The sequence below is a fragment of the Malaclemys terrapin genome, chromosome 8 (genome assembly GCF_027887155.1).
Source record: "Malaclemys terrapin pileata isolate rMalTer1 chromosome 8, rMalTer1.hap1, whole genome shotgun sequence".
Lineage (NCBI taxonomy): Eukaryota > Metazoa > Chordata > Testudines > Emydidae > Malaclemys > Malaclemys terrapin.
The window spans coordinates 67353144-67369932 of NC_071512.1; the positions used below are offsets into that span (position 1 = coordinate 67353144).

At 39.6% G+C, this 16789-nt stretch overlaps 1 long non-coding RNA gene across 1 annotated transcript in view; it reads right to left on the minus strand.

The window, feature by feature from the left end:
• Nucleotides 1–8669: 8669 nt before the first annotated feature.
• The window catches only part of LOC128841493 (uncharacterized), a 73674-nt gene continuing 65554 nt past the window's right edge, over nt 8670–16789 (minus strand). Inside the window, exons 3-4 of the long non-coding RNA XR_008445859.1 lie at nt 13576–13712; nt 8670–8905 (exon numbers count right to left, since the gene is read on the minus strand). This is a non-coding gene — a long non-coding RNA (uncharacterized LOC128841493). The remainder of the gene's footprint in view (nt 8906–13575; nt 13713–16789) is intronic.

Below are 16789 nucleotides of genomic sequence, written 5' to 3' on the forward strand. Positions count from 1 at the left end.
TCTCATCTTAGATACAAGTAACATTGGGCTGTGTGGATGGCTTGTGTTCACTACCTGGTTACCTTGTTACTATAGCGACTAATAGCCAAGCTAGCCTAGAGGAAAAAAATAATAGACGTTGCCTCCGCAGTTTGTGTTTTTAAAATGAAATCAACTACTTTAAAACTTAGTTAACTCCTGCTTTTTAACCACAGTGCTTATGGCTGCCAATCCACTTCTCTCTTTCTCTCTTGCTATAATTTCTCATACATAATAGTACAATTCAACTCATCTATTTATTTTGCTGCATAGAAGCAGTAAAGCAAAATTCCTTTCTCTGTATACTTGAACAACCAATGACTAATTTGTTTTCACATAGCAGAAAATAAAATCTACTTCTGTCCATTAAAACTCTTTAAGATTCAACACTGAATTAAAGTAAAAGCAAATGTATTTAATTTACATATTTTTAAAACAGTTTAATAGAGCACATTACATAAGTATTCATAATAAATATGCTCGCTTTGGGCTGGAAGGAAGAAAATTGTTGGGCAACTTTATGATAAAGCAAGTTTTTCTTCTCGATCAATCCCAAGAGGGGCATTAACAATCCTTAAGGGAACATACTGCTGAAGATGGCATAACTGACACACACAAAAGACTCAGTAAAAGACATGTGGAGTGTTGGGAGGAAATGGAACATTTTAACATTACATCCTGGTCATACCAAGGTCCATTGACCCTATATTCATTCCAGATAATTAATTTACAACACATTAAACCTCTGTGTGAAGGAGGATGTTATGCATCAATTGTGTAGGAATAAAAAGTGTTATTGATTTAAGATTTCTACTGTATCATGTGCTGACAGAAAGACACAATCTAGCTGTTTCTTATAGACAAAAAAACCTTTTCTGAAGGACAAATTTGCTAATAAGTGCACTTTATACCACACTAATTGAAGCAGTGTTGACACCCTAAGAGATATTCTTGTGGAAAAAATTGAGCATAATTAGAAGAACATAGAGTGACTCACTAATATTGACAATCACTCTAGCAATCAAATTTTTGGAGGTGATAATGCTCTTTCTTACAGTAAAGGTTTAAAATAGCAAAACACATTGACAAATATTATATAATGAATAAAATATGAGTGAACCTGTACCATTCCCACAGTGCAAAGTCTGATGTGAGTAAAGATAATTCTTTCTGCATAGGCATTGTTGATGTTTGACTATTATGTAAGATCAGAGAATAGCTTAAAGAAGGCAAAGTTTGAAGAGACATGAACTGGATAACACAAGGCTAAGTTGTCTTGGCTGAAGTTTATTGACAGTTTACATTATAATTTTTTTTTAACTAAAACTCATACCATATATCCAAATTAAGGCTGGCAAATGTTGCTAAGCATTACCTACTAAAAAATGTAAATTGTAGTTTTAAATCAGCCTTTGTTTTATACTGAGGCACTAGTACAGTTGAACACCTAACATACAAGCTATATACACTGTAGTTCATCATGTCCAGCTTATAGAAATGAAACAAATTCACTGAATTTCCCAGGAACTTAATATACAGCCTCAAAAAAAGTCAATCCAAAGTCACTTTTACTTTACAATGGGCCTGATCCAAAGCCCACTGGACATGCCCCATATGGGTGCTACTGTAAAGCATGTGGCCCCCTGTGCAAGATCTCTTTGTGGCATCTAATGTATATTGTTAACTGAAGGTGTATATACGTGTATATATATTTCATATTACACTCAAAAACTACATTAAAAACATTAAGAAACTGGGACTGGCTGGACAAGGACACTGCAAGTGAAAATCAGGTAGGGAGGCGTGGCCAGGACTGCACACACAGGGCATATATATGTATGTATATTTCATATTACACAAAAGCACGGCATCAGAAGAATATTATTAAAGTTGCAAAGTCAAGCACTGAAAATCTGGGACATGCCCAAATTAAGGTTACCCATGCACAAAAGAAGCAAATTAAGGTTGCCTGAGATAGACTTTACCTTCTTAGTGAGCAATGCAAACAGTGAGTATCCGCAGTGATGCAGGGCAGCCTTTTCAAAGCAAGGTAGCATTTACTAGTCAACTGGAATACAGTATGAGAAATTCCTCTGGTTAGCATAGAACCATAGGACTGGAAGGAACCTTGAGAGGTCATCTAGTCCAGTACCCTGCACTCATGGCAGGACAAAGTATTATCTAGATCATCCCTGACAGGTGTTTGTCAACCTTGTCTAATCTTAAAAATCTCCAATGATGGAGATTCCACAACCTCTGTAGGCAATTTATTCCAGTGCTTAACCACTCTGACAGGAAGTTTTTCCTAATGTCCAACCTAAACCTCCCTTGCTGCAATTTAAGCTCATTGCTTCTTGTCCTGTCCTCAGCATGGTAAAGCCAAGCTCAAGTCAGAGTCCATATTGGTAGGAGCAAGCACCACAAGATGCCATGCTCTTCTGATATCCTTATTGGCTCTTCAGCTCTGTGGTTGCCTCTTTGTGATCTTCTAATGTTCCCAGCAGTCTGTTCACACCCTGGCCTTTTGTCTCTTGTTGCAACCATGCTATGCTCAGCCTTGACTTCCTGATCATTTGGCTTCCTGATCATTTAGTGTTGAATGTTCAGTCGTTGGGTCTCCCATTTTATCATCTGGCTTCTCCATTTATACAGCTTGATTCCAGCAAGTGCTTGTTAAGTTGTCTGGGCTCAACCCAGACAGCCTCTGTGACACTTGGCCATGCCTCATTCCCTTTTACACTCAGTGTATAGCAGTACATAGTGAGCAGAGTAAACTGAGGCACACATATGGATCCTTAAAATATTACCACATTCATCACAGTCACCTGTGAAGATTTTTTGCTGTTAGTTTCTACTGAGCATGTACAAACAGCATTTTTCCTTCAGAGGCTTATAATTTAGCCACATTTGGGCAGCTTTTCACAGGAGATGTGCTTTTCACAAAAAGCACATCTCCAATACAAAGATCACCTCCCCACCTTGCCAAATTTCAAGTCTGTCTTTCAAAGCATGGGATGCTATTGCTGTTCAAGGGAAAGGGTGCCAGAATTTTTTTAACATGGGCAAAGCATATTTTTTCCTCCCCTTGTTCTCAGAAACATTGAATGCACTTGTTTGACATTTTCCAGAAAAATTCAACCCAAGGTAGTCATTCAGCATGGAAAATTTCAGCCCAAACAATTCAGTTTGGCAAGATTATAAATAACTGCAAACAGGGTTGGTCAAACTTAATAAATAGGTGGCACTATCAGCCTTGCCTATAATATGCATACAGACATATATCCCCAAAACACATATTTGTTGGTGGGCTTAGGGAAGGCTAAAAGGAGCGCTGACCTGACTTGCTGAGATCATTCCATTTAGTCATAATTATACATCATTGGCTCTTGGATTGCTTTGAGTTTTCAGTTTTTCATTCGTTCTTTAGTCCAGCAATTTATGTGCCACTTGACATCGGAGAATTTCTCTAATCACACCTTATGAATAAGTTCCTAACGGACATTAGGTCAGATTCTCAGCAAGTGTTAAATGGCATAGTTCCATTGCCTTCAATGGAGCTTTGCTGATTTAGACAAGGTGAGGCGCTGGTCCATAGTATTTTTATGAGCGCATACTTTTAGGTATTAATTTAGAGTCACATATAGCCATTGAAAATATTCATGGCTGTTATTGGAATCAATAGTAACCTCAAATGCACACATCTAAGGGCATAATTTAGGCTATTATCTCAGCACTTGTCTACACTTGAAATGCTACAGTGGCATCACTGCAGCTGTGCCGCTGTAGTGCTTTAGTATAGACACTACCTACACCAACAGCAGGGGGAGGTTCTTCCATCGGCATAGGTAAACCACCTCCCTGAGAGACAGTAGTTAGGTCAACAGAAAAATGCTTCCATCCACCTAGCAGGTCTACACCAGTGGTTAGGTCGACTTAACTACGCCCCTCAGCAGTGTGGATGTTTCACACCTCTGAGCTCTGTAGTTAAGCTGACTTCATTTTCTAGTGTAGACCAGGCCTTAGTTTAATAGTTTCCAATCAATTCCTGATGTCCTGTCAAAGGAAAAATTTCAGTCAGTCCTACTTATATAATGACTACAGGATCAGGCTAAAGAATAAGCAAATTTTCAAATTAGATCAGAGAACTCCATGTTCAGGTAGATGGTTTTTAAAACTTTTCACCCCCTCCTTACTCTCTCCCATAGACGGGACAGGCTGTAGAATTCACAGATCATTATTCGTTATAGCATAGTTTCTCTTCAGTATAAGATTGTGGAATGAAGCTCACATTCTGAAATTACACACAAAAATGTTAGAAAAATGAAGTGTTTGAAATCAATTCTAATGTTAAATGCAAAGGACTTTCTTGGCTCATTAAGTAAAAATATCTCATTTAATGAGCAGGAAAGCACTGGAGCACACTGAACCCAGACACAAAGCAAATTATTTAAGTGATAAATTATATTTTATGGGGAATGTAAAAGTTAATAATATGCAGGGGTAAGGTAATAAATGCAGAGGTGTAACTAACTTCATTGACTGCTTTACTTGCAAACATACCATATGTACTTAGTTGCTTGAAATAGTAATAAAAGGACTGGGCAGAATCGCCTGGAACTGAAAAGTCACACAGAGACCTTCGCAGCATTCTTTTTCACTAAGCAACCTGTGTTTTATTCTTTCCAAACTCTTTCTTCTCTACCCCCTCACCCCTGCCCGCACTTTAGCTCTGTTCTCTTTACTTTTCACTTTTTATCAAATATTTGATTTTGCAGCCATTAAAACTGAAACTTCCTTATCTACCACAAGGGCTAATAAAATCAGGTGCTCATTGACCCTCCATGATGCCCCACAAGTGACCTGAATCCTGGCTTAAAGAGAACCAAGTTGCAGATGGAAGAAGCCAATGGTTCAGTATTGAATCTCATGCCATTCTAACGCTTTCCTGCTCAGTAGTGCTGAGTAGTGCTTACATTATTCTCCACCAATAATTTTTCAACAAAAAATGATTGAACCACACATGTTCTGCTGAAGCTTTCACTGAGATCAGTGTCAGTGGAGTGACACACAGTGAATTTAAGCATAGGACTAAGTCTTTGCAGGTTCAGGGCCTTTATGTAAGATTAATGCACCAAAGCTGAACCCCTCATTTTATGTTTTTAATAACACAAAGGAGTATTCTGACATCTCAGCTGAAGTAGTGGACGATATGTTTCAATTGGTACCCAGCAGAATAGGATAAATTCTACCAAAAATATTTCCTGAAAATAATGCTTATATTTAAATTTATTTTTCTTCAACCAGAGGTGGTATCAAATCATAGAAATGTAGGGCTGGATGGGCTCTTGAGAGGTCAAGTCCAGTCCCCTGTGCTGCAACAGGACCTGGTAAACCTAGAACATCCCTGACAAATATTTCTCCAACCTGTTCTCAAAACCTCCCATGGCAGGGATTACACAACATCCCTTTGAAGCCTATTCCAGCATTTAACTACCCTTACAGTTAGAACGTATTTTCTAATATCTAAGATAAATCTCCATTGTTGTAGATTATGTCCATTACTACTTATCTGCCTTTCAGTGGACAGGCAGAACAGTTGATCACTGTCCTCCTTATAACTGCCTTTAACTTATTTGAGGCATATCAGCTCCCCCCGCCCTGCCTCCTGTCTTCATTTCTCAAGCCTAAACATACCCACATTTTTTAATCTTTCCTCAGAGATCTGGCTTGCTAAATATTTTATCTTTTTGTTGTTGTTGTTGCTCTCCTCTGGACTCTCCCCAATTGTCCACACCTTTTCTAAAGTGTAGTGCCCAGAATTGGACACAGTACTCCAGTTGAGGCCAAGTAGTATGCAACAATTATCTCCCATGTTTTACATATGACACTCTTGTTAATACATTTCAGAATTATATTAACCTTTTTTGCACTGCATCATATTGGTGACTCATGTTCAATTTCTGATCCACTATCCCATACATCATTTTCAGCAGGACTGCCACCTAGCCAGCTTGTACTTGTCTTTATTGAAATTTCACCTTGTTGCTTTCGCACCATTTTGTCAGGTGCTGAATTTTGAATTCTAATCTTGTCCTCCAAAGTGCTTGCAAGCCTCCCAACTTTGTGTCATCAACACAGTTTATAAGCATTCACTCCACTCCATTATCAACGTCATTAATGTAAATATTGAATAATACCCAGGACTGAGTCCTATGGGACCACAGTAGAGGTGCCCTCCAAGTTTGCCAGCAAAGCATTGATAACTTTTCTTTGAGTGGGGTCTTTCAACTGATTATGCATCCACCTTGGACACAGCAGGAGACAAGGTTAGCAGAGCCCCTTGTGCAGACATAATTAAATAAATCAGACACGGGATGCAACTACACCTATCGCAACTAGAACTATCCTCACACCTGTGCAATTATTCTGTGTGCATATCATGGAAGAATAAAGTTAAACTCTGAACCAAGCCAAAAAAAAATCTTATGTTAGTCCTGGTTTTCTAGGTGTGAGACCTCCAGCAAAGACCATATTTCTCAGAAAGGGAAATGTTTAGAATGTGGTGCTATTCCCTAAGCTCAGGGCCGGCTCTGGCTTTTTGGCTGCCCCAAGCCAAAAAAAAAAAAAAAAGAACCACAGGGCAGCCAGAACGGCAAAGCAAAAAAAAAAACACCTGTGGCATGGCCGGAGCGTGAGTACAGGGGGACCGGCTAGTGGGGGGGAGGGATAGGGAGGGTGCGGGAGGGAGAGAGAGAGAGAGAAGGGGGGCAGCCAGGGCTACAACGGGGCGCTGCCACACGGCCCCTCCCGCCGTGCCGCTTGCTGGGAGGGCTCCGCTCTGGTTGGCGGGGAGGGAAGGACGAGGACTGCCCTGCTGGACTTGCTGCAGGGCGCTCCCGTCCTCTGCGCCGCCACCCCCTACAGGGCGGCCGGAGCAGAACAAAAAAAAAAGCGGCCATGCCGCCCTAGGATTGGGTGGAATGCCGCCTCGTTCAATCTGCCGCCCCAAGCACCAGCTTGCTCGGGTGGTGCCTGGAGCCAGCCCTGCCTAAGCCCTTTTAGCTGTGATCATTCCCAAAACTGCTCCCTCTCCTTGTGAGAATCAAAACCCAGTGACGACTTCCAACAAGCCGCCTGATTAAGAGTTATTCTGATCGAACAAACAACATGATGCCACATGACTGATCTTAAATCACCAGGCCAGTTTGCATTTGGCATGCCAAAATATCAGATATCAAAAAAAGAGAACTGTTCATGATAAATTCATAGAGTAAACAAAACCTGGTGAAAAAAATGTGTAGAGTGAGTTCAAATCATGTAGCTCTAGTAACCATCAATACAGATGTGAGGAACCATCAAATCATGTAGCTCTACAAACCATCAATACACTCAAGGTACCTTAAATCTAGAAGATGAGATACTTGTCTTTGACAAATGTAAGGGATCGTAACTTCAAACATGGGGGTGTTTGAAATCATTCAGCATTTGTGTAGGTTCACTTGTAAAATGGCCAATCTGAATTACTCCTGGTAGAAACAATCAGTTGCTCAATGGAGCACATCACTAACCAGATTACAATTTTTTAAAGGCAGAGTCTTCCAGTCTTGCACACATCCTGGGTTTAGCCGCAGGACAGGTGAAACAGCAGCAGTGACTCCAGAAAAAAAATACAATATTTGTTTAAAATAAAATGTAAATTTTAATAGTCTTTAAAAATAAGTATTATTATATTATTTGAAATTAGAAACCTATGGGATAACAACCTCATGCTTCAGGACATAAGCCAAATGCTAACTATCTGGAGTAAGGGGAAGAAATTTTCCCCAGTAGCATGTTATTGCATAGTTGTCCATGGTGGGACTTCACTGTCTTCCTCAGAAGCATGTGGTACTGGCCACTGCTGAAGACAGGCCTAGATGGCCCACTGGATTGATCAAATATGTAATTTTCTATTCCTATATACAGATGAAACTTCACATGAGGGGCCTGATCCAAAGCCCATTGAAGTCAATAGGAGTATTTTCACTAACTTCAGTGGGCTTTGGCTCAGATGCACTGTAATTGCTTTATGGCATATTTATAGTCACTACTCTTTGTAGTTGCATGAGCAACAATTTACTGGTGGTGGTTGATTTGACTGCACTTTTGCATTTTCAGACTTTAGGATCTCGCTACTCCAGACAGAGAGGTTATGATGGTGTCTACACTCTGAGGTAGGGGTGTAAGTCCCAGCTCAAGGAGACATACCTGCACTAGCTCTAATCAAGGCAGCTCACTAAAAATAAAGTGTGAGCAACAGTGTGAGCAGGTCTGGCCTTCTCAAGTACATACCCAGCTGAGACACGAGGCACTTACTCGGGGCAGCTAGTCCTGCCCTCCACTTGCGCTGCTGCAGCTAGACTCTATTTTTAGCACACTAGCTTGATCAGAGCTAGTCCAGATATGTCTCCCCGAGCTTGGAATTATACCCCCTGCTCCAGTGTAGACATAATCTATCCTGAATGGATACGCAAGATGTGATTGGTAAGTTTTTTTTTTTTTAAATGTATTTTTTTTAAAAAAATTCTGAATTTATATTTAGAAATAGTTTCTAGATCATATGGACAAATGGAGAAAAAGATTTTTATATTTTTAAGCACTAAACACTTTTCTAGAACAAAGATATCTTTTGCATGCAAGAATTACATTTGCCTGAGCACTGACTGAATGGTCCATGGAGATGGATTTATCTTCTTCAGATTAGAAATGTTCATTTCTGGCCAGGGTGGTGGTGAATTGGCATTAGCAGGTTGGTGCAGGAATGCTTGCTCTGCTACTGCTGCATGAATTCAGTGGATAGATGCAGGATTTCAGACTGCAGGGTTGTCACTATGGCATCTTTCATGATCTGTAAATCAATTTAAAAAATACTAAGTCTAAGAAAAATTATTTCCATTTCTGGGCAGAGCCTTTTTGTTTTTAATTTAAAACCCGAAAACAGAAATAATCCTGACAAGTTTCTAGACTAACTCCTGTAAGGCAGCAGTTCACTTTAAAATTTCTTTTTAAACATGTGCTTTGCTCTTCTCATCCAAGGATCGGAAAGTGGTGCAGGTAGGATTATTCCCACTTTGTGGCTGGGTAATTGAGGCACAGAGGAGATAAGTCACACAGTGAGTTAACAGCATGTTTGAGAACAGTGCCTGTGTCTTCTGAAGCTCACGAACCAGTAGCGGCTGATATCTTTACTTCTTCCACACACATGCTTTTTATGTTTCTGGTTACATGTGGAATAACTAATGTACTGGTGCCAGTCAGATATTTTATATCACTAACCCCCACAAGCAAATTTGTTTTACATAGCAGTTGAATGAAAAACATCCTGCAGAGAGTGCAAACGCAAGGGAATGAAAAGAGAAAACACAGCACTAGCAACATGATTTAAATTAATTAAGTGAACATTAATACCTCCAAGACATTGCATTATTGCTTCAACTCTTTGGTGGGAAAAGCTATAATTTACATGTACAATATTTTTAACACCGTCTATTAATTAGACATGTACAGCAGTTCTGTTTAATTGATACTGTAAACAAAAGATCCATTCGAAAACACATGCTGCAATAATTAAAATGTTATTATGCTGACAGTGTCTTTCTTTGAGGAACTAGTAACATCTGTATTGACTGTGATAAGCATTGATTATCTGAAGTGATATAAATATTTGGGGAGCTCATAACAATCAGGTAGGAATTCAGTTCATGCTATAGACGCCAAAGATAAATCACAGGAAAGCTAGATCAAAGCTGGTTAGTGAATAAGTTTGTTTTTATACTTAATGCCTCACTATAAAAACACACACAGAAAACTGGTCTGAGAGTTAAAGCACAAGGAAATGCCATAAAGAAACAGCCCATCCTGTGCAGCAGTTCTGTACATCTGTAGAATCTCCATATGTAGTAAGCAGGATGTCAACACATAAAGAGAGACATGTATCCAGTCCAGCAAGCCCCTACCATGCACAATGATTAGTAGACATTTCTTGGAATGATTAAGAATCAATTAAAAAATAAAAACAAAAAACCCTCGTATAAATCTTGCCTTTGCTCACAGGTTAACTTTATAAAGTGGCTGGGTCAGCAACAATCGAATTCCAGTTCAGATCCCGGCTTACCTGGTCAGCTGCAACCTGGTTCTGATTCAGAGGCTGAACTTTTTTATTTATGCCCAGGTTTCTGATTTACCCTCATTAATTATCCCTTTTAGCCTACTGATAGCAGAGACATTGCAGCTAGGGCTTGGATCATCTCCTGAAGATCGAAGTCTGGAGGTGGCCCTTCCCAGGTACCTTTCCTTTCCCATTCTGATGGCTCTACACTTAGACTTCCCACTTGCCATGTTGTCATGGATCCACAGGCTCTGTGCTACACCACAGCTTTTAAACAGTCCCTTCAGTCTGCTATACCCCCACAGTGTCCCACTCTTCTTTATGGTAGGTCACGAGGATATAATGTCTCTGAGACTGAACCTCTGGACTCCAGCATTCCTGTTTCACACTATCAGCTCTGCCCAGAGAGGCCAACGGAGATAGACTCCTGTTCAGAGACATTTTGCACTCCTCAGGGGTCAATGCACCTCAGCAAGTATTTCCCGGGACACCAGTAGCCTTTTCAAAATGGAGTAGGGTTTATTAGTCAACTGGAATTCAGCATCAGGAAGTCCTTAGGTTAGCGCAGAGAAGCAAAGGTTACAGTAGAGTTCCAACTGGCCAATATCAGGCCTCTACCCAGCCAAGCTGCTATAGAATCCATTTTCATTTCCTCTCTCTCTCTCTGTGTTAGCACAGAGAAGCAAAGGTTACAGTAGAGTTCAGACTAGCCAATATCAGGCCTCTACCCAGCCAAGCTGCTATAGAATCCATTTTCATTTCCTCTCTCTCTCTGTGTACCTTTGCCTGCCAGTCCAAGGTGAGAGCTGTTGTGTCTCCCCCTGTGTTTAACACAACCACATGATGCCTTTTCCCTTTGTTCTCCAACTCAGGCCCTTTGCTCTGCTTCCCTATACAGAATTGCGGGGACAGACTATTCCTCTTAGCTGCTGGTTGCTAGGTGTGAATGTCCAGACCACTGGGGTTCCCACTGTCTTCCCAGATCCTTCATTCATGATCAGTTTCAGCCATTCTTTTAGTGACCCAGTCAACGCACCCTAGCAGTACAGTTACATGCACACACCCCAGGTCATGTCTCCTGCTCTGCCCCCAGAGCAACTTTTTAACCCTTTTGCACCCAGTTGTTAGCAATCCCTCATCAAGTAAGTCACTGCCATGCATATTACTCATAAAAGGATCACAGATTCCTACTTGGTCATACATGCAATTACTCTTCCCAGGACACTTTACACAGAAGGGACGCCATACATTTCTAGAAGTGACAGGCAGTGGAGTAAGTCTTCTGGCAGAGATGGCACTGACTTTAGTGGGGTTGAAAAAAGCATACCTGAAAGCAGGATCTGGCCCCATGCATTCACAAACAGGAATTTGTATTTTTAATTAGTTTCCTCTTTCAGACACAGAACAAAAGCTCAGTCCTACCAGTCAATGGAAACAAGCACAAAAGATGGTTTTGTAAGATACATAATGATGTGTGCCTGCATATTCAAGGACAGGAGCTAGCACCAAAGATTCAATCCTGACTTGAGATACACCTATGTAATTCCCATTGAAGTTTGTGCCTGTGAGAGAACAGAATGCAGCCTCAAATATTTCACTTCGATCTGTGGGTGAAATCCTGGCCCCAGGGAAGTCAAGTCACATGTCTATGGCCCCAATTCAGTGAAGTACTTAAGCCAGGGGTCAGCAACCTTTCAGAAGTGGTGTGCTGAGTCTTCTTTTATTCACTTTAATTTCAGGTTTTGCGTGCCAGTAATACATTTTAACATTTTTACAAGGTCTCTTTCTATAAGTCTTTAATATATAACTAAACTATTGTTGTATGTAAAGTAAATAAGGTTTTTAAAATGTTTAAGAAGCTTCCTTTAAAATTAAATTAAAATGCAGAGCCCCCTGGACTGGTGGCCAGGACCCGGGCAGTGTGAGTGCCACCGAAAATCAGCTCGTGCCATAGGTTGCCTACCCCTGACTTAAGCATATGCCTGACATTAAGCACGCGTAGTCACATTGACTTCAAGTCCTGATGGGTCTCCTCACTTGCTCATGATCATTAAAGAAGCACAGTTTATATAAACCTTCATCCATGAGTCAGAGTCAAGAAAACAGAGATTTAATTCCTATTTTGTGCAAACACTCCACATTTAGTATACAATGTACTGCATTTTTTCTTATTAAGTCATATTTTTCATTTCTTTGCCTTTATAATTTCGATCTGACACTCCGGGTTCAAGTCTCTTTTTTTTTTTTTAAATGATGCATGAACACATCTTTCTATAACCTCTGTGCAGCTTTTTCTGTGATTGTTATAACAGTTTGTACTATTCAGAAGCACAGGGATTAATTGTGTCTCCAGTTTTTATCTTGTCCTTGTTTCATTCAGACTAGCAGCCTCTGAATTTTTTTCAAAACAGCTAGGAGGTTTAAAAGACATCATTTGCCGAATCACATAAACAAATGTTCTGTAGACACAACAATGGCTGTTTATTGCACCTTGCATAAACTACTTTAATTACCATCAGATTACTGTTGTTATTCAAATCATTCATTTATAGCTAAAAGGGACTGTGGACATTTACAGAAACTCTTTACAGTACATTGTACTTTGTACTAGGCTGCACTGTAATGTATTCTACTGTTTATGGGATTCAAAACAGGAGAGATTTATATAAATGGCTTTTCAGATATTAATATAGTTCCTATTTTAATATCTTTATGGCATCTATTATTTTAAATGAAAAACTGAAACACTGTAACTGAATGTCTTAGTAAAGCAGCAGTAATGTTATCATAAATGCATTGCTATGTGTTACTCTATTGAAAGACTAGTGTGGTTTTAGCAAAGTATAGTTTGGTCAAAATTATATATAAATCCACAGGTTTTTACATAATATAGCAGCTATACAGTACATTTTGGTTGCACTTTGATAGCCAAACGATAACTCTAACTCTCTCTCTCACTCGCTCGCTAGTCGTTGCATACGGTTGTAATGGTTACAAGGAAGGTAGCATGGTAGTGGGTATTGGAGTAGGAGTCAAAGACCTAGGGTGTGATTTTCAACAGTACCTTACTGATTTGAGAAAGTCAATGACCCTAAGTCACTTGGGTGATTTTAAAAATTCACACTAGTGATTTCCCTGAGTGCTGTGGACTTGCGGTGTTATGCTGGCTAAGTCACTTAAATCTCTGTGCATCATTTTACTCCCATCTGCAAAATGGAGATGATGATTTCTGAAGTTTGTAAATTGCTTTAAGGGCTGTAAATGAAGAGTTCTACATATTATTAATTATTATAAACAGATGATACTTTGCATCTTATCTTAATAGTTCTGACTAAAATGGCTTAGACCATTCTGCAAAGTATCAAATAGCATAGGTTTACCTTAAAATATAACAGGTGTTAGGTACTTACCCCACATGGACTATCAGCTGAAATATGGAAATAGGAAGAGTCCAGGGACACCAGCTCATTGTGGCTTCCATAGGTTTGGATGCACAGGAAGAAAGGGATCATAGCAGGAAGATAGTAGGCTTGTTCCACCCAAAGAACTACGGGAAAGATTAATCAGTATCTGAAGACTTGTCTCTCTACCCAGAAAGACAAGACCTATTTTCCAAAATTCCCCACCATCTCTATACCTCCACCAGTGGTACCAGTACCAAAGCTGGGAATACACTTGCAAACATGATCTCGGTGATCATCATAATTTTGACCACTGTTTTATTTAGACCTGGTTTCAGTAGAGCTGGACTAAATCATCAAGCAGGCTGACAGAGATGGTGGGAGACAGCTGTAATATAAAACATACAGAAAAGGAAGATGTCCAAGGCTAACTTGCTGGTAAGTCCTTGCTGGTCATGTTGGAGCCTTGCATTATAATGTCACCTTAATTATAGTGCTTCACTGTATTTAGAATAAGAAATCACTGTGGTAACCAAATGGTACTTGTTAGCAAATGCTGAAAAGAAATCACTGTGGTAACCAAATGGTACTTGTTAGCAAATGTTGAATTTCTGGTGGTAACCACTGTATATGGAAACAATGCTGCATAACATACATACCCACTGGCCAAATGGAATCTGTACCCCTATATCAGGTCCTGCATGTCTCCAGATACAAGCATCTAGAGCCCCATAAACACATAAGAATCTTCTGCCTTGATCTTTGTGTATGTTCTAAGGAAATTGCTTCCTACTTGTTATTAATGTATCAGTAGAAGGCAGAGCCAGTTTAGGGAAGTCATAACTGATTTGCATTGTAGCCCCAAATTCAGCATGGAGCCATGAGAGGTGCTTTCTGTCTGACAAACTAAGGAATGGGAAGAAACTGACTTGAGGAAATTAGTGTGAAGGAGGTACAGAAGGGAACGATTCAAGGAAGGATGGTCTTGTGGTTAAAATTCTGGACTGGGACTCCAGAGATCTGGGAATTGTTTTTGGCTCTGCCAAAGATTTGCTGTGTGGCCTTGGGCAACTCACACACATTCTCAGCACCTCAGTTTCCCATCTGTCTTGACTTCTTAGACTATAAGCTCTTCAAGGCAGAGGGGGACACTTGGGACCTATGTGTGCATATGATGTGTAGCACAGTGGAGCCCCAATCTCAGTTAGGTTCTTTAAGCACTACTGTAATAATAAAGTTAATAGAGTTGTACAGGGACAAAGAAAGAGGGGATTATTATTAATTATTTGTATTACGGTATCACCGAGACTTCAACCAAGCCTGGGGCCCTGTCGTGCCAGATGCTGAAGGGATGAGGTCTCTGTCAGATAACTTCACTTGTTACTATTTCCAATTTGATTTCATGTATACTTTAAAATAAAGTATGCAAAATTTGCAGGATGAATCCTAATCCTACAGGTACAAATAAAGGAAATTCATATTGATTTACTGTAATCACATATGTGTTAGACTTTTGAAACAATACATTTTACATGATGCTTTTATTTATTGTATTTTTTTTTTCAATCCAGTCATGACACCCACATTTTAAATTTAGAAACTATGCCACTTCACATACAGCTACATATCACAAAAATGGGCAGGTTTTCTATCTTATAAATATGTTTCCATGTACATATAATGACTCTTAACAGTGTATAAAGTAATTCTATTTGGAAGGTGGAAATTCCCATTTACATAGATGGTCCCCTTACATTTTTGTGTCAAAGATTACATACTAATTAGAAAGCTTCACAGCATTTTTTATTCATGCTAGAGTAACTCTTATATATAACTGTTATGTTAATGATCACTGTAATTTGAGAGTAGGCTTTTATAAGTGTCAAAGATGTCTGAACACATTTGTTTCTAAACAAGAGAGAGACTGTGACAAATACACATGCTGAATAGTAAAAGAAGGGAGAGTGGTTAGGGGGACTGGAAATTAAAAATGAAACAAAAAACATAACCGCCTGTTCTAGTGACCTTGATAAAGAATCTACTATTTAGCTTTAAGCTGGGTTTCAACTATTCATTCCATTCTGGTTCACTCTTTATTTAGTATAGGTAGCAACAGCAGAAGAAATCTGGGGGGAAAATAATAAGATCTTTGTCTGAAAATGGAAAAAAAACCTAAAGTGACTTAATATTAACATCATAAAATCGTATGTGTCTTCACTGTAAAATAATTTGTACATAACTATAAATGTTTCATGTTTCTATCAAACATTGATAATAAAGGTTTTAATATTTATTGTCACCCCCTTGGCCAAACTCTCAGAGTTCCCTCTCCAGTAGGGTAGGCACACAGAGGTACAGATTGCCTTTGGGTACTACTGATTGGGGCAGTGAACACACTGGGGATTTCCCATTGGAATATAGCACTGGTATTCAGTTCTTCTTAATATTCAGTTTCATGCATTCATCTGTAATTATCTTTATCTTGAATTCTAATGAGTTCTGTTTTTACATCGGGAGCTGCGCCTTTAAACAATCAATGTTATTAAAATGACCCTTGATACTTCATGATTCCACAGTGGGGATTTTCAAAGCTATGTACAGAAGTGCAGTTCATTACCACTTTAATGTGGAATTTAAGAGTCAGAACTTCTTTCCATGGTTCTCAACGCTATTTTAGTAGCTTTGAACAGTTGCTTGGCCCACCACGGTAAGCACTGCAAGACTTTGGCATGCTCCCCATGGCAGCCAGACAACTGTTCAAAGCAACATAAGAAACGTGGGGTAGGAGATTGGATGGCTTCTAGGATGGGTGATAGGCTCTGTCTTTGACCTCTTGGTCACTGGTCTGAATGTAGCTCAGAAAAGTAGTGATAAAAATCACTGCCATCAGACAGTTGCTTGGTGCTCTGTATCTCAGTGGTTTGAGCATTGGCCTGCTAAACCCAGGGTTGTGAGTTCAATCCTTGAGGGGGCCACTTAGGGATCTGGGGCAAAATCAGTACTTGGTCCTGCTAGTGAAGGCAGGAGGCTGGACTCGATGACCTTTCAAGGTCCCTTCCAGTTCTAGGAGATGGGATGTCTCCATTAATTTAATTTAATTTAATTTTATTTTATTTTATTGGGATAACTTCAGGGGGGTTGTTTAGTTATCTTTTAATTGTTGAATTTATGCAATGGCTCCAAACTGACATGATGGATAAAATTTATTGTGAAGTGAATTTGA